Here is an 18,089-nt window from a genome sequence, read left to right as displayed (position 1 = left end):
CAGCCTGGTCTACAAGAGCTAGTTCCAGGACAGGAACCAAAAAGCTACGGAGAAACCCTGTCTCGAAAATTTAAAGAAGAAAAAAAAAGAATATTGGTACTTGAGATAGACAACCCACTGAGATGAAAATGATTCTTCCACTGAGGCTAACTCTGCATTTCCTTGAGTTATTTTCCCTATTACCTCCTGAAGAGACTTTTCCTACTTGCTTGGTGTGTGTAGGTTAGGTTTTGCCCAAAGACGGTGAGTGTGACTTTTCCTTCAGGAAGCCCCCCCCCTTTTTTTAAATATAGAATATCCTTCTTGTTCTCTCTGTTCTCTCTGTTCTCTCTCTCTCTCTCTCTCTCTCTCTCTCTCTCGTCATTTCCTCTTCAGTTTGAATGAAGAAGTTACCCTTTTCCTGTGAGAAGGAAGTGTCCCAGCTGTTGATAAATTGTGGTCGTTGCTGTGAAAGGGAGAACCTTGGAGCAGAGTGCCTGTGTGCTGCTGCTGCTCCTCTCCTGCATGTGTGCTGTCAGCTGGCTTCCTGTTTCAGAGAGTTAGCTGTTTTGTGAATCAGACCCATGGTGCTGGGGCTTCCTGTGTGGACCAGAGCAGCACTGTTCTGTTGCCCGCCGAGGTACAAAGTAAACTGGGAAATTAAGAGATTGAAGTATTGTTTTAAAAATAATTTCTATGGCATTTTCTTTAAAATGCTCACCCCTTCCTGTCTTCTAAGCACAGCCATGGAGCGCAGAGCTGTTTCTTTGTTTGGCGCGCGCCTTGTTTATGTATAATCATCACTTGGAGCATCCATTCCTGCTTGCACCAGAGGACCTCTGATCAGCATGGACACATCCAAACAGGCTGTTCTCAGTGCTCTAAGTTTATTCTACAGTGGGGCTGGGGGAGCGCTCCATATTAGCTATTATTGGCCCCCAAGTGGACCACTTTTTGTGCACGTTGCTCTGGTGCTTGGAACACTGTCTCAATGTCTTTTTGCTTCACTAACTTCTCTTTTTAATTTGCATTTTGTAGGACACATGATTTATAAATCACATTTTAATGCTTTATACTCCTTTTCGGCCTCTGCTGCCTGGAGTCTGGATTAAGTGCCTTGTCTGTGGTTCACATCATATTCTGTGAAGAGCAAAAGGGAAATTCTGATTTCTAAGTTATACTTGTTGCCACGAAAACAACTTACAAAGGGAGAAATTATGTATTGTGTGTTCAAGTATGAATTCAAGAGCTAACGCTAGCTTGCCAATCTTGTTCCAACCTGTTTGTTCAAATAGTACAGCAAACAAGTAGTCCCTTGGGCTTCTGTTTTTGGGAACATGGTAACTAAAAGCTACTGCATGTGGACTCCTCAAATCCTAGTCATTCCTAGACTGCGGATGCTTCATCAGAGAGGCTTGGGTGAGCGTGTTCCACAGCCCGGGTCAGAGGGTGAGTGTGTGCGGGAAGTGGGAAATGAGAGCAGGAGAACTGGAGCTTGGGAACATTTGTATTTCCAGATTGCTGCTTCCTGTTCAGCCGAGGAGACAGTCATGTGACCTTGCTGTTAGCTAAAGAAAGTCCTGTAAGCTTGACAGATCACAGCTGTATCCTGTACTTGGTGTGAAAATGTATTTGCTTCCCCACCCCCTCCCATCCATTTAATTTTTCTGATTTCCTAATACATTAAATTTATTCCAGTGTTTGATGGAGCAAGAGGCTGGATATATGCCCAGATGAGAATATGAACAACAGCATGAATTAAACATGGAGTTTGTGTGTTGTTGAACTTGAATGACAAGGAGAAAGCCCCCAGAATAATTTTTTTGTTTGGTTGGTTTTAGCCTTCTCTGTATAGCCCTGGCTGCCCTGCAACTCACTGTGTAGACCAGGCTTGCCTGGATCACAGAGATCCTCCTGCCTCTGTCTGAGGAGTGCTGAGATTAAAGGCCTGTGCCACCCACCACTCTAGGCTACTCCAAGTTTAGAACAAAGTCTCAGTAGTATAGGATGCTTTAGGCTAGATGCATCATGCACATACCTGCTTGCCTGGACTGTCTCTGCTGTTTTATGAGGGCTTTTTGTTTTCTTTTTAATATGTATGGGGTTTTGCCTGCATGTACATCTGCACCACATTTGTGCCTGGTACCGAGAGAGGATGAAGAAGAGGGCATTAGATTCCCTTATAATTGTCTGGAGTTACAGACAATTATAAGCTGTCGTGCGCATGCTGGGAAATGAAGCCAGGTCCTCTGGAAGAGCAACCAGTGCTCTTGACTGCTAAACCACCTCTCCAGCCCCTTTACGTAGTATTTTTAACGTTGTGTATTTACCAGTTAATTTGCTCTTCACCTCAACTCTTCTTCACGGTTATTTTCTTCTTCATTCACTTAGCTTTGTTGGATACAGTTCTAAACTGACACTTATTTCTGCTTCCAGTTGGAAAATTTTGTTTTGTTTTTAGTTTTCTTTTGAAGTCTGCTGCAAGTGTGTCAGTCTCTCTCTTATTTTTTTCTTTCTTTTTTGTTTTTTTTTTTTTTTTGTGACAGAGTTTCTCTGTGTAGATTTGGAGCCAGTCCTGGAACTTGCTCGGTAGCCCAGGCTAGCCTCGACCCCACAGAGATCTGCCTGCCTCTGCCTTCTGAGAGCTGGGATTAAAGGTGTGCACCACCACCGCCCATCATATTTGTCAGTCTCTTGTAGGTGAGACCTGTCTCTGGGCTACTAATCTGTTTCCAGCCATACTCTCTTTGACTCTGGCTTCTCCTCATCCCCTCTGTTAGTTCTTTAGGAACTACACTCCCTATTTTGTGTTGCTTAATTATTCCATTGTTTACAGTTCTTAGAGGGTAGGACACGGTTTTGTTTCCTGTTTTCCTCCTGGCTTTTGTTTAAGGAACTATGTGTACCTGTGTGCTTTGTTATTCTGAGTTCTGAAGTTGACAGGGTTCTCTATCTGTGGGAGTTCTTAAGCCATCTATTTATATGTTACAAATTATTAATTTTCTATACCAAGGGTGGAACCCAAGGCCTCCCATCTGCTATGTATGTGCTCTGCCCCTGAACCTCAGTTGGGACAAGGTAGTCTGGTCTGTTTTGAGCACCACTCTTCTAGAAAGATTTCTGGTGTCCTTCTCCAGGTGTATCAGATTGCCATGGGCCCAAGACAACATGGTGTTCTTCTCTTGACTTAGCCTTCTCTGGACCACCTGGCATGTGAATTCCAGATGTAAAGTTGACGAGATCCTATTGCAGGTTCTCAGCAAAGGGCTTCTATTTTCCACTCCCCAGTCTGGGGAAGAACAAAAAGCGGAATGCCTTTTGATTTGTGGTTTGAGTGTTTAAAGTGTTTTGTTTGAACACAGTTTTACAATTCTAACTGAAGGTGGCCTCACACTATCTTCTTGCCTCAGCCCTGGGGCTGATAGGTACGGACTACTATTCCTGCCTGTTTGTTTGTTTGTTTGTTTGTTTTTACAGTTCCTTTGTTACTGAGATAGTGGACAGATGGCATATTGGTCTAACTTTCTGAGACAGGGTCTCACTTTGTAACTCAGGCCTACCTGAGATTTGATATCCTCCTGCCTCAGCTTTTTCGGGGCTTTGTTTGTTGTTAACTAGTGATGTAACCCTTTATAATTCAGACTTCCTGTCATCTTTTTTAACCCTTAATTATTAGTGAATTTTAAAAATTGTTTTTAGTTAACATACGAAATGATCTGAAACACACACATAGGAAGTAGGAAAGAATTTCTGCCTTTCCTCCTCTACTTGTTGGTTAGAAAGATAAGGCTTCCAGTTCCTGACTGGGGCTGTCATAATCCTTTTCTAAGTTTCAGGCAGTTTATACTGAGGCATAATTAAATGTCCAGGATTTTGAAGTGGCTCCACAGTAAGACTTATTCTCAGGGCTGAGCTGTGCCCCGTGGCAGAGCATTTGTCTCAGTTCCATCTGTAGCACTCCCCACCAAGCCAAACAAAAACACTATTGCATGACTTGACATCAGAAGAGGTTAGAGTCCTTTTTGAACCCTAACTACACTTTTTGTTTTTAATCTGAGCCATAATGTTAGCAAAAGAGCTGCTGCTTTTCTGTGTTCAAATGTTTGTCTAGGTGTACCAACTGTTTTCTGCTTTATCAGGTACATCTTGACTTTGGTGTCACAGGAAAAGCAAACACTGTTGAATGGTTGGTGCCCTTTTCCCAATTTTGTAGGCGAATATTAATTAACACTTAAAAGAATGAACAGGGCTGGAGAGATGGCTCAGAGGTTAAGAGCACTGACTGCTCTTCCAGAGGTCCTGAGTTCAATTCCCAGCAACCACATGGTAGCTCACAACCATCTATAATGAGATCTGGTGCCCTCTTCTGGCATGTAAGCATACATGGAGGAATGTTGTATACATAATAAATGAATAAATCTTTAAAAAAAAAAAGAATGAACAGAGTTGATTAATGTAGTAAATCATCCACGAGAAATGCCTCACTGAAAGCTTGAAGTGCCTCCTTGTCAGGAAGGTTGCACAACGTTCCAGTCACACAGAACCCAGTGTGCACTTTGATTGACTTCCCTTTCTGAGAGGGTAACAGAGAGAGCATTAAAGCTGAAGCTGAAAAAAATTGATTTTCTTCTCACAGAGGCCTTTCTAAAATCAATCCTATGGCTTCTAGCCACACAATTGAAATAAAGTACAGTAATAATTGCGTCCCATGGTTGGTTTGGGATAGGCGGGATGAGGTGTGTGTGACTGTACGATATGTGTGTGCGTGCGTGTGTTCATTCCTGTTGTCAAGCATATGGCCTCAGGCATACTAAGTAGAACCCTTTACCATTGAACTTAAAAACAGCTCCAAAGGTAGTTGGGCCTTCTTCACCTACCCTCCTCCTTTAGTTGAAGCTTCATATCACATGCTGTATTGGAGCTACAGGAATCAGTCTAAAAGAGTCTAGAGCTGTTAACAGATTAACAGCTTGGCAACTTGGAATGAACCCAGCAGAGCCAAGTGAAATAAATTTTAAAAGTCCAGTCTTTGAGAGTTGCTTCTATACAGTGCCAAATTTTGAATCAGGACAACAAAAGACTGTGCTTATCCAAACACCTCAAATTGTTGTCAGTGTAACTTTTGGGGCCTTGTTATTTCATGGTAGCATAGTCCATAGGAGTAAAAGGGATGCTATCATGAAATAATAGATGATCCCCTGAGTTAACATGAAGCTTTGTTTTTCCTCTAAGTTCTCAGTTTTTCATTTTCCTTTATAAGGTATACATATTGCCGTTCTGAACTACTAAACATGCAGTTACTTTTACTTTGACTCCCTTTATCCTATTTCTATGATTAGTCATTCATTCTTTAAAAATACTCTTAAAGATATATCTTAACTTGTTCTGTGTGAGAAAAACCCTTCACTTTCCTCCTTCTACTTGGAGGATTGTGCAACCTTTCAGCTAAACAAAACCAAAATTGTTCACTTGATCAGTGTCCCACTCCTTGAAGTCAGCCGCAGAGCTCTCTGTGGGTGTGGCCCGCCACGCTTGATCTTTTTATCTGCTGCCACCACCCTGCCGCTCACAGTCTCTGTGCTTTCCTTACCCCACCCAGCTTTTGGAAGCCTCAGAAGCAGTTGTTTGTGTGACCTTTTCTTCTTCTATGTATTTTGAGGAAGTTACTTAAGCTCTCTTAAAGATACCTGTTTCATCAAGAAATTACTACTCCAGAATTAAATTGTGTGAACATTTGAAAAGACAAAATGGTTTTTTTCCCTTGTCAGAGCTTAAATATTACAGGTGTGAGCTCATAAATGGAAATCACAAGTGGCTTTTCTTATATAAACTATTTGTTCCCCAAAGTTGGCTGCACCCCAGTAAATGTAATTAAATGCAAGAGGTTACTATTTAAAAGAACCTGGCAAAGACTCTAAAGAATTCAAGTAATACAAATACACTCCCTTAATTTCTCTTTTGTAGGTAGTTTTCTTTCTCATGATGGTGTGTGCTGCAAATGATCATCATGGTCTTTGAATTGTTTAAAATGAGGGACTTGTGTGTACTTTGATGTGTGAACATAAATATTATGAAATTTTCTTATCAAAAATAGTTTGATCACAAGATTTAATTTTCAGTAATCTGGCATAATTCCTTTCATCTTTATGGGTCCTTTTCATCGTTTTAGCACCCATACCCTTTTTTTCCAGAGCTCAGAGTCAAACTGAAGCCTTTCTAAGGCTGTGGCTCTCAGTCACTCAGCTACATTCCCAGCCTATTCCAGGTTTTCTTTTTTCAGTCCTCAAAGGTTCATCTCTTAGGTGCCTTGTTAAACAGCTAGATCAACAGTGTCTTTCCATCTTCTCAGCCCCTCCTGTTAAATCAAGCATGCTCATGCTTGCTGCCTTTCAAGTCTTTAGCCCATTGGCTAGGGCTGGGCTTTCCCACATTGAGTGTGCCTTAGTCTACTGACTTTAATGTCAACCTAGAATCTTCCTGTGCCTCTCTCTGTGGTTATGACTATGTAGCAGAGTAGAGTTTGACCAACTTTCATGATCATTGGCCTGAATTATTTGTAAGATTGGTTAACTCAGGGTAAAAGCAAATATTGTTCCCAGACAGCATGTGAATGGCTCTTGGATTTCTTTTCTTAGCATGTTAGTCAAAGACCAAAGTGGAAGTAAAAGCATATGATACTAAGTTGTATAGTTTGCTAATAGATTATAAACTTTTTATAAATAAAATTATGTAAATCACTATAAACTGTTAACCAATGACAGTTTCTTTTATATCAATTGAAGTGTCTCATATTTTAGTGTTAAGTAATGCTGTGTATAAAATACAAGTTTAAGAAGTATATTGTCAGCTGAGTGCCTTTTATCCCAGTACTCAGGAGGTAGAGGCAGGTGAACCTCTGAGTTCTAGGCTAGCGTGGTCTACAGAACTTGTTCCAGGACAGCCAGGGCTACACAGAGAAACCCTGTCTCAAAAAAACAAAAGCAAATTGTCTTTGCATGCCTTTTCCCTCCCCCTCACATAGGATTTATGCTTTTTAAATCAAGTTCCAAGGTAGCATCCTTGGAACCTTTCCCAGTGCTTTTTTTCCCTCCAGATCTATAATACATGAATGGTACCACAATAACACACTGTATTACCATTGTCTAAGAAGTTTTTTCCTCCTTGTATACACTAAATTGCTAACATTTTAGGGTTGGACATTCTCTCATTATGTTTCTTGTAGTCTCTTTCATGCTACCTGCCCTATTGTGTGTAATAGGTGTGAAATAATCTCTTGTTAATAGAATAAATGAATTCAAGCAGAATATAGAAAAGAAATATTTTATTGGTAAATTAATTGATTTACCAATTTAGACTTTAAATGTAAGTTTTAAACATCTAAATTCAGAATGAGCATTTGATAAGTACAGCATAGATTTAGTAGAATACGTTGAAACTTTAGTAATATTTGGGGTCAAAATTCAAATCAGAGATATTTATAAAACATTTTTGCTTTGGTTTGGTTTTGGTTAAATCTCCTATCATGCCACTAGTGTGCCAAGTAGCTGGCAAATCTACCGTCTAAAGACTGGAAAAACACCTCAAGATGCTTTTCACTGAAGACAGAGTGCTGCATGGGCTGAAGAGTGAGGGTGGAGATGGGAGAAAAGTGTCTAAACCTCTTCTCTGTCTCCTGGGAAATGCATATGATGGCATCTGAGGAGCAGTGTGACGTCAGTGTCAGGATGAGTTGTGGCTGTGTTGAGGAGCAGTGATTCTCTGCAGCCAAGTGCCCGTTAAGATGGCTACTAACTTAGAGTCATCATGAGTCAACCTAGCCGGCTCCGACAGCAGGGCTGGGTCTGCTTTCCAGGAGGACCTGTACAACCACTGTTTATAATGACACGTTCCCTGAGATCAAAAGAAAAAAGTAGAGCATTATTGAAAATGGGAAACATACCTTTTCAAAGTTGTTTCATAGAAAAAGCAATAATATGAAAATTCTTCCATAGCCCCATACCCTTACATGGAATAGATCAAAGCAGGTGACATTTTAGTAAGAAACAGCAGGATGGATGCATCCTTAGTGCTGCTAAACAAGTGTTTACTACCCTTCCAGTAGTCCTTAGTTTTCACACTGTTATCAGCACGATGGCATTGACTACCTTTTTTTGCCCAGACTTTTCTTGACTCCCTTTGAGTTTTACTCTCTTAGCTAAATCTCTTGTACAATTTGGCAATCTCTAGAACTGAGACAAGAGTCTCCACACTAAGTATAAAATAGGCCTATTATAAAAATTATCTATGATAAAGAAAACACTTAAAACTATATATAACTTATATATATAATTATATATAACTTAAAACTATATGTATAACTATACATATAAATTTTGAAGTGTTTTCTATATATATAATATAATGTACATATAATGGTGTGTGTGCGTGCGTGCGTGTGTGTGTGTGTGCATGCGTTGCATGTATGTGTGAAGGGTCAGAGGATAACTTGTGGAAGTTGATTCTTTCCTTCCACTGTGGTATCGTAGGGTTCAAATTCAAGTCATCAGGCTTGATGGTAGCTGCCTTTACCTGCAGAGAGATATCTCGCCTACCCATGTCTCTATATTTTTAACCTTGATTCCACTGGTTTTGTGACCTTACTTGCTTAACCTCTCTGGTTTTAATCTTTCTATAGGATTATATGTGAAGCCCACAACTGATTCCCTTGTTCCAGTGAGTTCTCTGATGGCACACGGTTGCTCACTTGCTTTACTGTCCCATGACTGTCAGTATACTGTCATTGTTTTGTTTCTCATTCTTCTGACTCTTTGCCTTCTTGGTGAGTGTTCCACCTTAGTTATTTGCTACGTGATTGAAACTGAATACCTGTTCCAAGATATATCCTCTCATTGTGCACTTACAGAAGACTCCCGTGGTGAGGCTCTGGCCTCGACCTACCAGTGCTTCCAAATAAGTAGAGGAGTCCTTAGAAGCTAGCCATCATGAGGAGTTCTGTAATGTAATTTAGACCACTGGTTCTCAACATATGAGCCGTAACCCATTTGACAAAGTTCTAGCTCTAATAATATTTACATTACAATTTATAACAGTAGCAAAATTACAGTTGAGGTGGCAATGAAAATAATTTTATGGTTGGGATCACCACAATGTGAGGAACTGATTTAAAGGATTGCAGCATTAGGAAGGTTGAGAACCACTGGTTTAGAAAAAGCAACTATAGAGACATTGATGAAGGATCTTTAACTTTGTTCAGTAGGCCAAAAAAGAGGCTAGATTTGTAATACAACTCAGAATGCTTCCTTGGTTCCTTGGTGAAGAAAAGGAAGACCACACTGGGTAAAATGAGCTTCTTATCCAGACAGTTAAAGGGGAAAGTATTTACATAGCTAGTCACTGCACTGTCCACTAATCTGTGCCTCTCCTACTCCAGTTCTGGTAGCAAAGAGGAAATTCCTCTCCCTGTTTTGTTTTGTTTTTTTTTCCTAGATAGCAATTTTGCCACTATCTACTCTAACAGTGAATAGAGGGTTCTAGCCAGGCCTGGGATGCAGAGGCAGGAAGATTGCGAGCTTAAGGCTTGCTTGAGCTACAAAACAACCTTATAATTATCAGAGCAATCTTACTGTCTCAAACCAGAAAGTTAAAGAAAAAAAAGTGCGTGTGTGAGGGGTGTAACTCAATGTTGGAGCCCTGGCCTAACATATATGAGGACTTAGACTCAGTCTACTGTGCTGCGGGCAGTGTTCTGCTTAATGTATATACATTTTGAATGTAAAAATGAGAGCCAGACATAGGGCAGCACGAAGCTTTGGAAGCATCATGTGATGTGCTGATTCTTGACGTGTACATTAGACTCCAGATGTTCTGTTTTAACACATTCAACTTTACAAATTAAGATTTTTCTTGTTTATAGCTGAGAAAAGTGAGTCTCAGACAGTCAGGGTCTCTCCAGCTTTTGCCTTCATCCTAGGAAGGAGCGAGAGCTGCTGCATGAGCTGTGTATTCGGTTCTGTCCTCCCGGTAACAGCTGGCCAGTTGTGCGCCCTAGAGAGCTTTGAAGTAGGTGAGTCTATCGTCACTTTTAACTTGTGATCTCTTCTTAGGTCCCTCCCATCTAGGTGGTCCATACCTGCCAGTTGTCATTCATTGTGACCAAGTACAAGCTGGTAGCACAGAAGAATAGTTGGATGAATTGATTTCAAAGGCCTAGCTATTGAGATTGCTTCTGGGGCAGCAGGGCAGGAACTGTCTGGAAAGAAGTGTGAGGGAACATTTGGGGATTCAGATAGTATTACATATCTCTATAGGAATTAGGGTCATCGAGGTACACTTGCTTTTAAAATATCACTATGTAAATATTGCATTGAAAGAAAATACTGAACTGTAGTTTGTGAAGTAACTTGAAGTATCTGGGAAAATTTACTGATGCCTATAATGTACCTTAAACTGCACTAAAAATAAAATTAATAGACGGACAGAGGAGCAGTTAAAGAGCTCATGCGGCAGAACTGGCACACTACAGTGTTCTGAGGAGACCCTGAGCAGTGTCTGTGTGATGCTTGGTGTAAGAGTTCTTGAAATTTCCTGTGTGTTTAAACCTTTTATAATAAAATACTAAGTGTATAATTAAAATACAAGAGTCTCGGGAAATGACTCAACAGTTAAGATTATATCTTGCTCTTCCAGAGGACCTGAGTTTGGTTCCCAGCAACCAAATGGCAGCTTACAACCGTCTGTAACTCCAGCTCCAGGGACTCAGATACCTGCCTCCACTGGCATCTGCATACATGAGTACATGCACATGTACACACACACACAATAGAAATAAAATAAAAAATTATAATAAGCTATTTTGTGGGTACTCTCTTTAAAATTTCCTTTCAGTGGACTTAATGAAGTCTTGCTTAGTGTAGCCCCAACCCAGAGGCCATCGTAAGTTGAGTCTAATAGAAGCTTATCAATTTATAAAGATAGGACCCCTTGTCTTAACTGTCTGATGGGTGAGGAAGTTTCTTTCCCTGGGTATTTTAAGCCAGACCGAGAATCTCACAGAGCTGGAACTTGCCAGACAAAGTTTTAGTCACTAATGGTTATACCATACTTCTAGAGGTAATGTCACATGAACAGAGATTAAATTCTCTTTCTCCCCTGGATGTCGTCACCTAGATGACACTCACTGGGGAGAAGCCCTGGTTTGGATGTGTGTTCTATTTTCAGTCTACCACATATTTAAAGTGCATTTATTTAATCAATGAAGCTTCAGGCGGTAGGACCTCAAATTGAGTTTCTTTTTCTAAAAAATGCCATCTTTTTCTTTTAACATTGGTGGTAACTAGTCATAACCATTTTATATACTGAAAATAGAATTTATTTTATACAGGAAAATATAGTATAACAGTGGTATTTTACGAAGATTTAAATGACAAATATTTCAAAATAAAATTGGAGTTGAAGGACAGAGATAGCATAGATTAATTTCTTGAGTTACTTGATTCCATACTATGGTTGTTCAGCCTTCTGTCACTCAGTAGAGGGTTTGTACTTAAATCCACATAGCTGATGAGTGAGAGGAAAGAAAATTCCACTCCTTGACCATTACCCTAGAAGATTGGATCTAAAAATATATATGAATTTTTGAAATAGTCGGGTATACATGTATGTCAAATAATGTTTGAACTAACTAGAAAAACTTGCTCTACTGCATGATTGTGGTATGGGTACTATTTCCTGATAGCTTCTGTATTAAATGTTTGGTTGTGTATGTGCACGCACGCGCGTGCTCAAAAAAGAATTAACCTTATTTAACATCCTAGGGACATGTGGATTCCTAAGAATGTCACACCTTGTCTATGCCAATAAATCAGTGTGTCTATTCTTGTTACTTAATCTGATGTCATTGGCAGATTTTCTTCTCTATTGGAAGAGTAATACTCAGAAATGAGATTTTTTAAAATCTATTTCTTCTCTCTGTGATTGTGTTTTTGAGTTTTTAAAACTATGAAATAATACTGACAGGCTCCAAGAAAACTGAATCTGGATTTCATTTTGTCTCTTCAGCTCTGTGTGATCTTGTGCACATTCCTGACATGTTACAAACAGCTTGCGTCTCTGGATGTGCAGTATCAGTTTTCAGTGGAGAAAGCCCCAAAAGGAAGCAGACTGAGTCCTCCATGCACAAACAGCTGGGCAGCTGTGGATGGAATTAATTGCTGATATGTATTGGCTGTGTTTTTCTTCTCCTGTCACTTCCTTTGCAGCTGTGAAAGTGAATTTTGACTGAAAACAGACATTTCCAGCAGTGCAAATCTAAAAAGTATCAAGATTCTTCTAATCAATACCCAGCTGGCACCTTCTGTTGTTCACTGTTGGGGTGAGGCGGAGAAGAGCAAAAGTTGGCAGCAGGTGATTCATAATTAATGTGAGGTGGAAATAATAAAACCAGGCACTTGCCCTGCAAAAGGAGTTTTGGGGATGATTACTTTTTCATTTGTTAGGAGTGACCTCATAATCCAAGAAAGGCTAGATTAATGAATACTCCCCTCATAAGGTCCTTAAGGAGAGTATTTCAAGCCGTCTCTCAGATTTGTAAGATGTCCAGTATTCCATCGTGATTTATTCTTTCAGTATAAGGGATAACAGTTGTTGAGAATAATATGATGATATTTATCATTAAATATATTTTCCTGGTTTTCTCTCAAAACTTTTTCTGTTGTTTGTTTTATATTATATGTAGACAATCAATGACACGCTTAGCCAGGTGGTGGTGGAATAACACCTTTAATTCCAGCAGATAGGAGGCAGAGGCCAGCTTAGTCTCAAGAGTGAGTTCGGGAGGCAGAAGCAGGCGGATCTCTGTGAGTTCGAGACCAGCCTGGTCTACAAGAGCTAGTTCCAGGACAGGCTCCAAAACCACAGAGAAACCCTGTCTCGAAAAACCGAAAAAAAAAAAAAGAGTGAGTTCCAGAGCAACTAGAGCTACAGAGAGAAATCCTTCTTGAAAAAGCAAACAACAAACAAAAACATGCTTGGATATTTTACTCAGAGAAACCTATTCAATGTATGATTATAGAATTTGAATGAAAATTAACTTGCATCTCTGAATGTACATATGCAAAAAGTGATATTTGTTTAAAATAACTTTAAATAGTTATTGTATAGTGATAAATTTAATACTGAAAAACTAAACATTTTTATATAGTATTTGTATTTATATTCTATAAAATATCTTATTTGGAAAGAAAGTCATACAAAAAACTTTAAACTGAAATTCTTATAGAATTTGTAAGTGGATGATTGTAAAAATTTTTGGAATATGATGAATATTAGTGATCTTCATCAAAATTATTTTTCCTCCTGTGCATACATTTTAATGAGATAGCAAAGCAATCCATAAATCACATCCTTTTTTTATATACTTGTATCTGTGTGTTTGTGTACATGGGTTGGCACATGTGTGGAGGCCTGATGACAACTTGTGTGAGTCAGTTACCTCTTTCCACCATGTGTGTTCCAGGAACCAAACTAAGGTCATCAGGTTTATTAGCAGCAAATGACTTCACCCACAGAGTTGTCTACTCAGCCTGACATCCTTGTTTTGAAGGCAACTCTAGCTAATTGGAAATGTAATGCCTTTATTTTTTTCCGTGTTGCTAAAAGTAGAGGATTGATAAGGAGAAAAAATGGATAGTTTGTGTTAGTGTTCAAGTCCCCTAAAGTAATATTATAAAGCAAGCTATGTTTCTGACACCTTGAGGTATGTAAAAACTGCAGTTGCTAAACTTAGAACTTAGCGTGTTGAACTTCCTTTCCAAAAGTCCACCTCCACCTTCCAGTGTGTGGGTTCAACTGCGTGTGCTATCTAGATTCTCTCTCTTTTCAAACTGAAATGAGCCTATAGTTCATGCTCTGCCAGGAAAAGTGATCTCCAAACATAGACTTTTCCTCTGTTACTTTGAGAGGAATTAACCAATGAATTTTGACTCTGAGGCCCTGGAAAATGCTGTGGCAATATTAATGTGCAGTTTGCCCTGAGTGAAATCTGCCTGGGTGTGTTATTTCCCCAGAGTGGGCCCCACCCTGCCCTAACCACACCATGCAGATATCTTGCTGTTTAAAACAAAGATCACTTTTAGGGCAGCATTGCATCAGAATTGCCACATGAAAATGAGTTTAAGAAATGTGCAGAGGCTTCGGGGGTTTTGTAAGTAGTGGGTTATGTATTGTAATACCTGTAGCTGCCAGCTTAGGTGGAAACAAAGCTGAGATAGATGGTCAGTTTTGTGCCAGTTTCTCACAGCATGCAGTGAACTTGTCTTTGGGAGTAAGCTGTAGCTTGTCACTCAACTGATTCTTTTCTTTTAGGTCATTTGTCTGCTTTTTATTTTCTTATATTATTATTTATCTCCTTGTTCTTATTTTTAACTGTGGGTGTCAACCACTGTAAAGGAAGGAAAATGCTAGTAGTCTGCAGGTGTGCTAGTTTTCTGACTTTAAAGTGTCTAGAGAAGGGTTTTGTGCTGAATTTATTAGTCACTTTTATAGCATAATTGAGCAATACTGCATTTCGAGACATCGTGGCATGAACTTTGTGTGTAAGAGTGGGTTCATTGAATTAAAAAAAAGCAGCTTCTAAAGGGCCTTTATTTCTGTCATAATGATGCTTTGTCCTGTTGCTGTTGGGTATTTGTTGAAAGAGTTGGGGCAGGCTGCAGCCCAAAGTTCTGTTCCATGCCTGGGCAGTTCCGTCGGTTCCATGCCTCTGTGTTCTCTAGACTTTGTGACGTGAATGGTAAGTTGAACTGTAGGAGAATTATTGTTCAGTGAGGTCCATGCTGAGCGTTTTTCCCAACCTTTCTCTCCTCGGATGTCTGGATTTTAACTGTCCATGAAGTGTTCCGTGGTGCACTGACCACGGCATGCTGGGAAAGGCTGAGGTCGTGGTTTGCTCCGTGCTGTTTGTTCATTGTGTTCTCTTCTGGAGTAGACACACCCATTCAGTGCAGGCAAGTTTAACAGCCTGCCTCGGTCGAAATCATAACTGAATGTTGAAACTGGTGGATTTCTGTAAAGCTTTTGGGGTGGCATTGTGTCATCTTTTTTTGTTCCTAAACTTCCTGGCCACCATTGACTTGCTTCCCCTTCCCTTTGTTAGTTGTTTTTAGGTCAGCTGTCTCTTAACTGGACAAGAGGGAAGAGGAAAGTATGTTTGATATCACTGTAGGATGCAGGCAAGACATTTGCTTTGGGTGTTACTTTCTTCACCTACAAAGTCAGGAATCCGAGTTAGTCCTCTTAGATATTTTCCAGAATAGAATACCCTAAATCTCTTGTAGTGATACATACTTGTCCTGAAACCTCAATAGAGAATGGATTAGAACCGAGCAAAGATTGTTTAGCTCTCAATCCATGTTTTCTTGTAAATGACAAGAAAATCAAAGTTGTGCTTTAGATGTATCTGCCAGAAATTTAAGACATTTGTTTTTTACTATCTGGGGTGTAGATCTTATCTGTATGGGCTTGGCTAAGCGACCTTTAAACTCCCAGCCCCCAATATGTTTTGCATGAAGACCTAACCCACACATATATCATTCAACCTTGGAAATAAATTTCTCATGTAACACAGAAAACAATCTACTGTTTTCTGTTTCATTTTGAAACTGTCCACTTCAGTCTACTGAACAACTCTACTGGGCCTTTCCATGTGAGTAAAGAGAACTGGACTTAAGCTTTACAGGTGTGCCAGAGCAAAATTTGATATCCAGTTTGTTGCTAAATGTTTAATTAGTTATTTTTAAATTCATTTTTATTTGGAACTTTTATTTAAGATCAGTAGTTAGTATCTCTATTAACACTCTTATTTTTCTTATGATAATTATGTAATATAAACAAGTAGTGACTATTTTACTGTGCCTTGTGGGCCTGCTCCCTGAGCCCTTCCTGTTTGCTTTAGGAATGCTAAACAAATTTCTCCTCGTTTACTCCATACCTCATTCATAAAAACTGATGTGCATACTATGATATGAAAAGGGTTGTTGGGCAGTGGTGGCACACACCTTTAATCCCAGTACTTGGGAGGCAGAGGCAGGCAGATCTATGAGTTCAGGGCAAGCCTGGTCTACAGAGTGAGTTCTAGGACAATCAGAGATACACAGAGAAACACTGTCTTGGAAAAGAAAAAGAAAGGGAAGGGTTGCAAGATCTTTTCTAGAGTAGTAGCTATAACGGTAAGTGTGAGGTATAAACTGTCAGGTTCCCTGTGATAAATATCTCCTTTTAGTTTCCTTACTGAGAAGTTGCTCCCAGGGCTTTATTATTCCTTTCTCTGCTTATGTGAGTTTGTTGTCTTTGTCGTTGTTGTTGTTTATCATTGTCATTGCACACCTTCAGTGTTTTTATGTTGACCAAGTCTTTTCAATATAGTGTTCCTTTAAAGAGAATGCCATGTAAAAAAGTGAAGGAGTATAAAAGAATGTATGACAAAGTGTCTCTTTACCACCCTAGTCCCCTTAACTCTATTCCCAAAAGGTGATTTCTCATTGATATTTCCAGAAATTTCCAGTGACTGTGTGACTGTCTGAATATGTCTGTATATACTTAAATACTTGGATGACTTCTTAAATCCGTGTAAAGTGAAGCTACACCTATACTGTGTGTTTAGCTCTTGATTGGAAGGGTCTGTCTCTGGCAAGTGCTGTGCCCTGCTTCAGTGCATGCTCAGATGGGCTCCCGAGTGATCGCTCTTATTCTGACAGTATCTGGATTATTTCTGAAGTGCTTCCCGAATATTCCCTCTGTTGGATGTGCTTTGCTATCAGTTCTCTGCCTCCATTTTGGGACAAACTCATGGATGGTTATGAAGGATGACAGTGTTTCGTGAAACAGAAATCCCTCAGCCACCTTTCCTCATCTCATTAGACAGTCAAGAGTAGGCCTTCTGCTCAGCCATGCAGAAGAGGAAAGAACTGCTCCAGAGGGAAATCCTTCTCAGCACAATAGTGAAGGAATGTTGGATTTGATGTCGAGTAACTTGATCATGAGATTATGGGATGGCAGGCAAGTGACTTCTTTCACTGTCTGTAAATGGAGAGGTTGGATGGGTGAGCTTTAATGTACCTTCCAGCTTTATTGTATATGTAGATTTTGTTGGAACAGGGACTTAACTTATGGGACCCATATTATATAAGATTTCTGTTATTTAAATAGAAATCATACACACACACACACACACACACACACACACACACACACACGGGCTGTAATTTATTTGATATGCCATATGATCTAACTTATTTGAAAGTATAAGGAGGTAAGAGAGAGCAGTTGAGTATTATTCTACATTTTTACAGAAAAATGTTCTTTTTTGACGGTTTTTTTTCAATAATATAAATCCATCCCAGAAGTTAAATCAGATCTTTTGATCAAGTTTTAATAGTTGAAAGAAAAAAAAACATATGGGATGGCATTTGCTTTTAAAGTGGGTCCTTACTGTTTTAACGAATTCCAGCCTTTAAGGGCTAACCCTAGGGCTTTCTAACTTTGTCTCTAAGGGCCAGGGAGATGGCACTTGCAGCAAAGCCTGGTGACCTGATTGAGTCTCCAGGACCCACATGACGGAAAGAGAGAACCACTTCCTGAGAGTTACCCCCTGACCTCTTGACTTGCTGTAGTGTGCACACACAAATAAGTGTGATGTCTGACTTTACAAATCAGCTTCTAGAGTTATGTCTAAAATTGTTTTAAGTTTTAGCTCCTCATTCTTGTCTCCTGTCTCTTGAATGCTGAAGCCCGGCTCTACTTGCCATGGTCAGTTTTCTAACTTGTGCTGAGGAAGGCGACTGAGAAATGAACTGTATAGGGTTATCGTGCCAGTGATGTTTAAAGGTAACAAGGGCTGGGGGAGTTCTGCTGCATCATGCCTAACGTGTTCAGCATTGCCTGTTTCAGTTTTGACCTCACTGAATCGGATGATAGCTGTTCTAACAAGTGACAGGAGCTGTGTCTGTAGCCACAGCTGTGTGGTAAGACCTCTCTGAGGGCCTGGAAGTAGGGGACACTCTCTCTCTCTCTCTCTGTGTGTGTGTGTGTGTGTATGTATGTGTGTGTGTGTTGCA

At 39.8% G+C, this 18,089-nt stretch overlaps 1 protein-coding gene across 4 annotated transcripts in view; it reads left to right on the top strand.

Annotated features, from left to right (window-relative positions):
- Positions 1-18,089, top strand: part of Add3 (adducin 3) — a 110,897-nt gene that overhangs the window by 42,032 nt on the left and 50,776 nt on the right. Inside the window, exon 1 of one of the 4 annotated variants that reach the window (XM_041661005.1) lies at positions 12,279-12,381. The exons of the other annotated variants lie outside the window; for them this stretch is intronic. The gene's annotated coding sequence lies outside the window, so the exon portion shown is untranslated. Of the gene's footprint in view, positions 1-12,278; positions 12,382-18,089 lie in introns of those variants that run through there. 4 annotated transcript variants of the gene reach the window in all.

The sequence above is a fragment of the Microtus oregoni genome, unplaced genomic scaffold (genome assembly GCF_018167655.1).
Source record: "Microtus oregoni isolate MIOR12 unplaced genomic scaffold, Mior012 000012F_ref0000307, whole genome shotgun sequence".
NCBI lineage: Eukaryota > Metazoa > Chordata > Mammalia > Rodentia > Cricetidae > Microtus > Microtus oregoni.
This window is presented reverse-complemented; position numbering and strand designations above follow the sequence as displayed.